At 37.2% G+C, this 11,447-nt stretch overlaps 1 long non-coding RNA gene across 1 annotated transcript; it reads right to left on the reverse strand.

The window, feature by feature from the left end:
- Positions 1-2,923: 2,923 nt before the first annotated feature.
- On the reverse strand, positions 2,924-10,881 carry LOC127758159 (uncharacterized). The gene is made up of 5 exons (XR_008013637.1): positions 7,194-10,881; positions 5,231-5,374; positions 3,867-3,952; positions 3,715-3,763; positions 2,924-3,632 (listed from the first exon to the last, which is right to left on the reverse strand). It is a non-coding gene; the product is annotated as an uncharacterized LOC127758159 (long non-coding RNA).
- Positions 10,882-11,447: the final 566 nt, after the last annotated feature.

The raw sequence follows: 11,447 nt of genomic DNA on the forward strand, positions 1-11,447 counted from the left end.
ATTATTATAAAGTAAAATTTTATTGTATGAATTCTAATATATAAGTCTAGTATGATTTGTGTTTCTTAATTAACCAAACTTAGTATGAAATACTCACATATCATGATATTTAATAGAAATAAAAGAGGAACATAATTTAATAACAAATTGGATATATAATTTAAAAATAATTTAGAAGATGGCATACAGAAAAATTGATTGGATATTTTATATCATTATTGTATATCTTAGTTTAACTTTATTTATTTATTTATTTATTTGTTTGTTTTTAGAAAATCATATTTTAAAATTTGTCGATTTTTACTGATGCATTTTTCTGCTGTCTTTTTTATATATGTACATGCGTTTGGTTTTTTCTTTTCTTTCCGGCGAACAGTGGTGTATGTAAGTGCGTAGGGGAGAAGGTAGTAGCGTTTGTGTCGTATTGTACATGACAACAATAGTAGCGCTTGTATCGTATAAAGAGGAGGGAATTTTTATTTTTTAATAATAGATCTAATTAGATGGTGTAAAATAATGGGTCCACCAATTTAAGTGAAAATCGACGGCAAGATTACATAATGCCTTGTGACAGTTTAGGAGTGTTTATAGGAGTGCCACGTGGCGGCTTAAGAGTGTTTATAGGGAGTTTAATGGACTTTTATTATATAATAAATATATAATAGATAATAGATAGATATATTTTCGTAAATTTATAGTAATATATTTTACTTGTAAATAAAAATTTCTATTTTATAGAACATCGATTTTTTCTTCAATGGCACTACGTATGTTACTTATGCTTTTTTTTCTTTATTGCTCTTATCATAATTATGTACGTGATTTTCTTTTCTCCTTGTGTGAGCAATAGGTAAGCTTATATGTTTTTTTCCAGTTGTACGTAGTATTTATGTTTCTCTAAACAGATTTATAAATCTTTCGTATGTACAGAGTCTTTTCTTACATATGGAATTCTTTTTTTGGCCCACGGGAAGGTATTAAATAATGAATCTAATCCGATGGTGTAAAATGATGGGTCCACCAATTTAAGTGAAAATTAACGGTGAGATTATATAATGCCACGTGGCGGTTTAAGAGTGTTTATAGGGAGTTTAATGGACTTTTATTACATAACAGATAGATAATAGATAATAGATAGATAGATAGTTTTTCGTAAATTTATAGTAATATATTTTACTTGTAAATAAAAATTTCTATTTTATAGAACATCAATTTTTTCTTCAATGGCACTACATATGTTACTTATGTTTTTTTTTCTTTATGTTACTTATGCTTTTTTTCTTTATTGCTCTTATCATAATTACGTACGTGATTTTCTTTTCTTCATGTGTGAGCAATAGGTAAGCTTATATGTTTTTTTTTTCCAGTTGTACGTCGTACTTATGTTTCTCTAATCAGATTTATAATCGTACTTATGTTTCGTATGTACGGAGTCTTTTCGTACATACGGAATTCTTTTTCCGGCACACAGGAAGGTATTAAATAATAGATATAATTCGATGGTGTAAAATAATGGGTCCACCAATTTAAGTGAAAATCAACGGTGAGATTATATAATGCTACGTGGCTGCTTAAGAGCGTTTATAGGGAGTTTAATGGACTTTTATTATATAATAGATAGATAATAGATAATAGATAGATAGATAGATTTCCATAAATTTATAGTATTATATTTTACTTGTAAATAAAAATTTCTATTTTATAGAACATCGATTTTTTCTTCAATGGCACTACCTATGTTACTGATGTTTTTTTTCTTTATGTTACTTATGTTTTTTTTACTAGCAAAAATGCCCGTGCGTTGCAACGGGTAAAAAAAATCCAATAACAATATACACTTTTCATGCATAACCATATCAATGATAATGTTTCTATGGATCGTTGTAAGTAACATAATTAGAAAATTGAAACATCTTCATGTAATGACCTAACCTCGATGATGGCAACCTTACCAATCCTTGCTTTCCCAAAATAATTGGATTATTCATGTAACAACATGCATATAATCTAAAATACTCTTTCGATCTTATTCTTGCAACCAATAATAGGTTAATCCAATCCTACACTCAGGGTCAAGTCTACACAAAATAGTCACCGTGCACTCTTCTCGAAATAACAATTAAAAATATATTTATTTTTAAAAATTATTTCCTTATAATATGTTATTAAGAATAGTAGCTATACTTAACAAAAAATAGTCCAATAATGATAATTGCACATAAGAGATTAGAGGAGATGAGGAATCAAATTATGTGTAAGAGATGGAAAAAAAATCGATGGATCTTATCCGACCCAGCATCCATCAATTTTATCTCGCATTGAGTCGGACGGTTCTTCGGAGCGGTTCTTTATATAAACGGTGTTTTTTTTTCTCGTGTTGAGTCGGATGGTTTTCTCAAACTCTTTTTAGAAAAGATGGATTTTTTCTCGCATTGAGTCAAACGGTTTTCTCGAACCATTTTTTAGAAACAACAGTTTCGTTTTTTTCTCGCGTTGAGTCCGATTGTTTTTTGGATCTGTTTTTTTATAAACGGTGTTTTTTTCTGGTAGTTTTTTTAGAGTGGCTTGTTTTTTTATAAACGGTGATTTTTTCTTGTGCGGTTTTCTCAAACCATTTTTTAGAAATGGCGTATTTCTTTCTAACAGTTTTTAATAACATGTTTTTTCTGCTTTTTTCAGACGAAGGAAACCGTATTTTTCCCACGCATTTTTTGGAAACTGTTTTTTTCTCGTACATTTTTTTATTTTTAACGGCCAATGGAAACTTCTCTTATTAAGAAGTTAGATTAGTAGTATGCCTGTACTAACGTTACGGTTACGGTGATGTTTCGTAAGACTAGTGTGATAAACAAAAAGGAAATTCCTGCTGAGAATGGAACAACTTCATAGTGTAAATGAAATGATGTTGATCCATTAATTATACTTGCACCTCACAGCATATTGATTTACACACAAGACTTACTAACACATAAAACTCGTTGCATGATCAGCTTCACTTGAGCTATCAGAAGGGTTATCTGGAAAATAAGTGCAGCACATACAACAGTACTGGAGACCTAACATAATTTACAGGGTCATTCACATGTAATTACAAGTACAATAGACATGCTTTCTTTTTTCTCGCCTCTAGAAATAGGAATATTGATTCAAAAGTACGGTATGCTAATAGTTCACTAATTGTACTCTCCCAAGTGACTCTAGGAATGTGGACTTTGAAGATCATCTAATTTCTAAAGAACATCCTTTAAGGTGTTGGAGAGGTTCTTGTAAAACCACAGACATTAAAAATTACATGATTTAGTACAAGAAATTCAATCAAATGCTGAAAAAATAAATGATAAATTATAAACCAGTAAAACCCGATGTAAGATGAAGCGTCGTACTAAAATGTAAAAAGGGGATGCCTTCATGGTAAGCAAAAGGTATATAACTGTAATCTGACAAATCGGTAGGTCCTCTCGCTAAACATAAACCAAATGAACCTTATCCTATCCTTGTAGCTGCATTGTGTTGCATATATAGGAAATTATGTTGGCATGGTCTGTAGTCAGTAGTCTTCAAATTTCATGATAAAAGATGATGCGATCTCATTATTCCATCCCTGTAAGAGTAATGCATGCCTCCAAAAGCTTCTGAAATTTTTAATCCGGTACAGTGATTTTCAGTTTTTAATAAATGAGCAGTGATCTCTAAGAAACAGGAATGAATACTTACACCAGATGAGCTGAATTTCATGGTTGTGTCCTCATGATATCACAATCCTCTGAAATCAATGACATGGGAAAAAAAACACTATTGAGTGAAATATTTATGCAAGGTAATTGACATGGTGTACACGATATTATAAGAAAAAATAAGGAAGTTACGGCGGCGTGAACGAGATCAGCGAGGTGGACACTCAGACAATGACGCAGATGCAGTCCATGGCGAGGTACACCTCACTGGATATACCCTGAATTTAAGAAGAATAGAAACACTAATGGATCAAATATTTAAAACTCTTGTAGGAAATTTCATAAGGACAAATTTTATGTCTGCCACTGTTTTTTTTTTTTACCGGAGAACAGTGGGGAAACCCCCACGGTTAATTTTCATTTATAAAAAGAAGAAACTGTACAAGAGCGTGCAAAATTACAGAGCATCAATCCATGATTGAAACAGAGATCTATCAGCTATCTTAAGCCTAGGTAAATGTAGGTCTAATTCTTCTCTTAACCATTCATGGTATAATCAATATCGTAATCTTAACGATTCATGGCATAATCAATATCGTAATCTTAACGATTCATGGCATTCTTCTCTTAACTATTATTTACCAGGCCGGAGGCCTAGTATAAATGTTGTATTTGAAAAGCTAGGTAAGTAACTATATAGTCTCATGCATTTCACATAATAATTTGTTTCCTCACAGGTTATCCAACCAATGTGAGTGTTGTATGCTATAGGGAGGGGAGGAAAATTAAACAGCAAGTATATATTCATTTATATTTTCAATTTCTCTCTATTTCAATCAATTTCGAAGAGATGCATAATAGCCATTTATATTGGGTTATGCACATACAAACATAAGAGACATGACAATGTCATTCACAATTACATCCAGTGAGTTAATTTTGGGGTGTGAGAGGTTCTTGAGTAGCTTCACTCAGTCCTTAAGCTCCCTTGTGTGTCAATAATCAAAAGTTTCCGATGATAAACAGTAAAGAGTGGCATCAAATTAAGAAGAGCATTACGATTTACAGTTGCACAAATAGAATAGATAATACAATTATCCAAACCTGAAATCGAAATCCCACGTACAACTACAAATTAGTTAAAAAATTGATGCAAATGTAGAAATAGTATCCCTCAACAACAATAATTGACTAAATTCATGTCTATCAAGAGCATCAGTTATAGCCCCACACCAGTACAAATTGAGTTATATTTCTCTTGAGCTTCATGGTGTGCACAAGGTACATTCCCCAAGTTTGTCAAGTGCATCAGCTGTGTTCCAATTTATCCAAACAACACTTAACAAAATTACTACTTCCCCATTCCTATTCATGTCTTACCCAATAGGCCAATACCAAAACCAAAACATTCCATGACAGCAGAAACTTATTCGCATTCATTCACAAACCACAAATTGGCAAAAACTTATTCGCATTCATTCACAAATCACAAATTGGCAACCTGAGCTTGAGCCACAAGCCTATGAGCAATGAGGCATGAGCTATCAACTACGGACCTTCAATTGCCAATCGGAGTCACCGAGTAGGAGCCTCGGATGTAGGGATGTGGAGGCGTGTAGTGACAGAACAGGAGTAGTCAGGAATTTTAGTTGGGTAGTCCTACTTCAAAGGTTCAAATCACATATCAAAATTTTGGAACACTGCAAATCCCATATACAAGTACAAGTTAGTTAAAATGTGATTAAAATATATCAATAATATCTTATAACATCAATAATAAAAAAAGCTTCGGTCTCCATGCAGCAAGGGGGAACTTTTGAAAAGGAATTAATTGTACGGAGAAGAGATCACAACAGATATAACTTATATGAAAGTTGAAACCATCCTGGAGCAACAAATTGTACTGCTTGTTATGACCGCTTGAGTTTTTCCTTGACATGTTTGTTCAGAACAATACACAGCAAGAGGCGATTCCAAACAGCCTCAAGAACAGAAGGGGCTTGCAACTGTCTGTTACCTTATTCAATTTAGTTGTATGCATTTTTGTAATCACTGCTACCTTCAATGTCAAATAGATGCCGTCCCAGTCAGTCATCGATAATTTTCATGATTAGTTAATGCATAAATGCTAGAATTTTCCATGAGGAAATGATGTTGGTAAATTTTTCATGAAAAAGCAGTTCGTATAATTATTCTTTTAATAGCTAAACATGTAGTCAGGAAAAATAATAATGATGAAACATGTGTAATGGAAATCCACAATCTATCCCATTTTTAGTCACATGGGTCCATAAATAAAATTTAATCTATGTATTGTTTAATCTTCATTGTAATGCACTCATCTAGCTACAGTGGGTAAGGAAAAAAAGTGAGTTCGAAGCATAAATATTTTAGTTATTCACTCGCCTTTGTTCCTTTGTAGCAAAAATATTTATGCTGACTGTAAGTTGCCTGTTGCGAAAGAATCATTGAATTGGAACTAAATATTTGTTCGTCTGCCACTTAGAAATGTAAAAATTGGTGTGATCAAATGCAAGGAATTGGGACAAGGCAGCTTCTCCTCTGATGGAAGAAAAAGATGAGTTTAATTTAAATGTATAGAGTATATTTACTCATAAACCATTTACATCTTAAACCATATTCATCAGTCCTTAAGCTCTCTTGTGTGTCAGTAATCAAAAGTTTCCGATGATAAACACTAAAGAGTGGCATCAAATTAAGAAGAGCATTACGATTTACAGTTGCACAGTTGGTGAGGAAAATAAAGACAAACAAGAAATTGACCAAGCGTACTCACCTAGGTCAGCTGCAAGGACCGCGAATAACTAAAATATTTATGCTTCGAACTTACTGTTTTTTTCTACCCACTTTAGCTAAATAAGTGCATTACAACGAAGATTAAACAATAGAAAGATTAAATTTTATTTATGGACCCATGTGACTGAAAATTGGATACACATTATCAAATTGTGAGCAGAACTCCCCGCAAAAAAAAAAAAGTGAGCAGAACTATTAGACTATCACATACTGACAGTAATTGCTAAAGCAGAGGATATCTCAATTGATATTATCTTAATCATCTACAGATGATTAATCACATTACTATCAGATTACTACGGTACAATCTACAGATGATTAATCGCATCGCATGGCTATCAGATTGAACAATCCGGTTTCTGAATAACACACAGATTTTTTTTTTTAAAAAAAAACAAGTTAGTTGTCTCAATCTCAGACCACAGGATGAAAGTCGGATACCAGGTCAGTCTTCTCCACGGACGACGACTCGATGATCAGCAAAGTGACAGCAATTAGACACAAAACCCTCCCAATTCCCCCCAAAAGAACACAACGCCCCCAACTCCGTCCCAGGCAAAAAAAAAAAAAAAACAAATCAAGAAACCGCGCTTATCTATCCAACACAACACAGCAACACCAGCTCTGCTTGACCTCTTGGATGAACAGACCGAAATCAAGCATCGATTGCAGCAAGGAGAGAGAGAGAGGGGAAATCTTTACCAGGGCGGAGAGGATTCCTTGCAGGCGAAGCAAGAACTACTCTCTGTTTTTTTTATTTTCCGCCGATTAGGAGGAGGTCTCCTCCGCGATTCTTTTCCGGCTTTTGCCGCTTTTCTTCTTCTCTTTTCTCTCTCTGTCAGTGTGCATCGTGTTTCTAGAAGAGGTGATGAAGTTCTGGCGGCACGGAGGAGATCGGCTTGGCTACGACGAGCCCGACAGCTTCTTCGGCGGTTTCAGCGGCCTGGTGGTGATCTAGTGACGGGAGGATCGAGGAGCGAGTATGGGCGACTTGGCTTCGGCGAAGGCAGCGGTGGATCGCCGTAGGGTGGCGGCGCGGTGGAGAGGCGAGGGGCGGCGTCGCAGTGTGGGGCTGGTGGCCACGATTTGTGAGTGACGGCGGCGAATCGTGGGCGGCGGTGCAGAGGAGATCGGCGATGATGGTGCGACGTGGGGAGAACGAGGGAGTGGCGATGATGGCGCATGCGGTTTCCGTGGATGGGAGCGGTACGCGATGGGAGGTGAGGGAGGTATGGTTCGTTGGATCTAAAGCGGTGGATGATTCTCGTCCGTTGGATTTGATGAATAAGTATGTAGGTGTAAGAGTGAGTTGATGAATGAGTTGGATTCTGGTTTTTTTTGTCTTCTTTTTTCTCATCAGTGATCCATTTTTTTTTCCTACTCTGTCCCTTCTTTATCACGAACGACGAGAGCGATCTGGGAGATTTTTTTTCTCCGCGTCAATTAATCAGGGTCCGACTTTCCTTTTTTTCTTTTTTTTCGCCCTGGATTTTTTTCTCCGCGTCATTGAATTTGGATCGGACTTTCTTTTTTTCTTTTTTTCGCCCTTTTTATCACACGACGATGGAAACATCTCTTATTTTTTAAAGTAGTAAAGATAGAGATAGAAATAGAGATAGAGAGTAGAGATTGCTCTCATCATAATTACGCACGTGATTTTCTTTTCTTCATGTGTGAGCAGTAGGTAAGCTTATATGTTTTTTTAAGTAAATTACGCTTAAACTTGTAACGAAGTTTCACTTAGATCCACGAACTTATAAAACGCGCATCGAGATCCTTAAACTTAGTTTAGTGTGTCATCCCGGCCCAAAGGCTAATTTAACCGTGGTCTTGCCTATGTGGCATGCCACGTGAACGATGACATGGCTAAATTTTCTTTTCCCCTTTTTTTCTCCCCATCTTTTCTCTCCTTCCTCACCTCAGGTGAAGAAAAATACGGCAGAAGGAGAAAAAATTAAAAAATCCATGTCATCGTCCACGTAGCATGCCACGTAGGCAAGACCACGGTCAAATGAGGATTTGGACCAGGATGATACATTAAACCAAATTTAGAGATCTTAATGCGCGTTTTGCAACATAAGTGAAACTTCGTTGCAAGTTTAAGGACTACTAGTATAATTTACTATTTTTCTTTGAGTTGTACGTAGTATTTATGTTTCTCTAATCAGATTTATAATCATACTTATGTTTCGTATGTACGGAGTCTTTTTCGTACATACGGAATTCTTTTTCCGGCCCACAGGAAGGTATTAAATAATAGATCTAATCCGATGTGTAAAATAATGGGTTCACCAATTTAAGTGAAAATTAACGGTGAGATTATATAATGCCATGTGACGATTTAGAAGCGTTTATAGGAGTGCCACGCGGTGATTTAAGAGCGTTTATAGGGAGTTTAATGGACTTTTGGTATATCTCTCCTACTTAAAAAATAAGAGGTGCTTCCATCGTCCGTCAAAAAGTATTTGGTTCGGACAAAAAAAGTCCTGTCCAATTCCAGAAAAAAAAAACGTGAAAACCAAATCCTGTCCGATTCCAGAAAAAAAATTACGTGAAAACCAAATCCGTTACATTTAAAAAATAAGAGGTGCTTTTCATCGTCCGTCAAAAAGTATTTGGTTCGCACAAAAAAAATCCTGTCCGATTCCAGAAAAAAAAAAACGTGAAAACCTAATCCTATCCGATTCCAGAAAAAAAATTACGTGAAAACTAAATCCGTTACATGAAAACAAAATCCCGTCGGTTTCCAATGAAAAAAAAACGAAATTGCTGTTGGGCCATACCTCCAGAATGCCTATTGGGCTACAATCAGTTTGAGATTCCCTGTGGTCCAAACTAATATGTTTCAGTCCAAAGCAATATTTTCCTATTGGTTTGAATTATATCTTTCTATCCACTATTACAAAAAATGAAAATGTTTCCATCGGAATGGCATCATCATCATGTCAGCCGCATGTTAACTGCAGTCTGTTTCACACATGCAAGTTCTTTTTCACACGATAATTGTGTGCGACATGTGTGTGCCTTTTTTTATCTGAGATGCACGCGCTCGAGTTCCTTTTTCATGTGCCCCTTGCCACGCGCCGTGATTGGATCCGTGACGCCTCGCGCGGTTTGTTTCCTCTGTCGTGCAGCCATTGGGCCCACGGTTATATAAAATTGTATCTGATTCTCTATACTGCACATTTTTTACGCATCGACATAATCTCTATTTCCCATTTTATATATACGTACTAAGTGGCCAGTGTAACCAGTTTATCTCACTTGGGAAACCGAAAACTCTTGAAGTGACTAAAACTCTTCAAGTGCACTAGAAATTGATGTATATACCTAAAAAAATATAAAAAGATTGAAAGTTTTGTTTATCATGCGCATAATCGGCTTATTAGGCTAGAAAATCAGTTTTTTTTAATCTCTAACAAAATCTCATTCCCTCTAGCTCTAGCATACGTCACCTCCCTTGCTAAGTTGCTGTAGAATAACCACACTATCTCTCCTTCTACCTTGCCATCTTACTTAGTTGTTTGCAACGCACGGACACTTTAGCTAGTAATAGATATATTGAAAATATTTTTAACGGTATTTTGGTACGTCATTCGTATTTAAGTCGGTTTTTAAGTTCGTTCGCTTTTGAAAATACATATGCATGTTTGAGTTGGTTTTTAAACTTATTTACTTTTGAAAATAGAAAAGGAGTCAGTATATCTCTTTTAAAAAAATCTCTGCATGCTAACTTAAACGCATGAACAAGAACCAAAGCTTAAAAAAAGGGACAAAAGTTGAAGCATAAACGCATGAACAGATCCAAAAATCCCTTTAAAGAACCCAATTTTCGGCTTACCCCAAAACCAACTGCGACACTTCCCCAAATCCCAAACCGATCCAAGCCCTCCAAATCAACCATCCCATCATTCCCTTACCCAAGAAAGGCACATGTGTACTCCAGCAGTCCAGCTCGAATCAATCAAGATGCGGCAGCGGCTGGATTAGTGAAGCGAAGAGCTGGATCCAATCGAATCAGATCACCCCAATCAAAGAAATCATTGCTTCACCTCACCCGCTCCTCTAACTAAATGGAGATGAAAAAAATAATCCTCAAGGTGCTCCTCTACCGCCTTGTCGCCGATGGCAGCTACCTTCATCTCCATGGTCGATGGTGCGGTGGAGATAACCAGCACATCGGCCTGGTGCGACGACCACCTCCCGCCTCGGCGCGGCGGCCCTCCAGGCAAGTGCGAGCGCGACCGCGAGCGTGGCTAGTGGCGGTGGAATCGACTGTGGAGGCGTGGCCTGGGGTGGTGGGTGAGGAGGGCAGCGAGATGGGCTCAGTGGAGACGAGCAACGGCACAAGGAAGAGAGGAATTGCGGAGAAAGCGAGGAAGAGGCGAGAAGTGGCTCCGTCGGTGGCCTTATCCACTCGGGTTGGTTGGTTGTGAGAATTTTTGACCCATTTTTTTATTCATAATAATTATTAATAGTAAATTTAAATAAGTGGTAAATCTAAACTACAATTTGTAAAAATAGGAAGGACGCCCTCCCTATTAGCGTCCAGCTGTGGACGTTGTTATGTAAAGCGTCCAAGACTGGACGCGGTTTAAAGCAACGTCCTCCCTCGCTACGGCCCAAGGCCAACAACTGATCAGTGATCGGTTCATCAGCCTCGTAGGGCACACTCGCGACACGGCCACCGCCGCCGTAGTATCAGGGAGGGATTAAGTGAAAGCGTGGGAGGCGGCCGTCACCGTCGTCTCCACGCTGACTACGGCACTACGCCAATAGGCTGCGGTCTGCGGACGCCGTTCTCCCACCTCCACGTTGTCTGGTTGAGAATGTCGATCATAGAGTCCTAGGTGCGAGGCCGTTGGCAACTCGACTGTGAAAGGCGCTGAGGCGCAGCTACCGGCGTTCTCATCGATGCCCGAGATGCCATCGTTCTTGCGGAGCTATGTTTGTGGC

This window comes from Oryza glaberrima, chromosome 12, assembly GCF_000147395.1.
Source record: "Oryza glaberrima chromosome 12, OglaRS2, whole genome shotgun sequence".
NCBI lineage: Eukaryota > Viridiplantae > Streptophyta > Magnoliopsida > Poales > Poaceae > Oryza > Oryza glaberrima.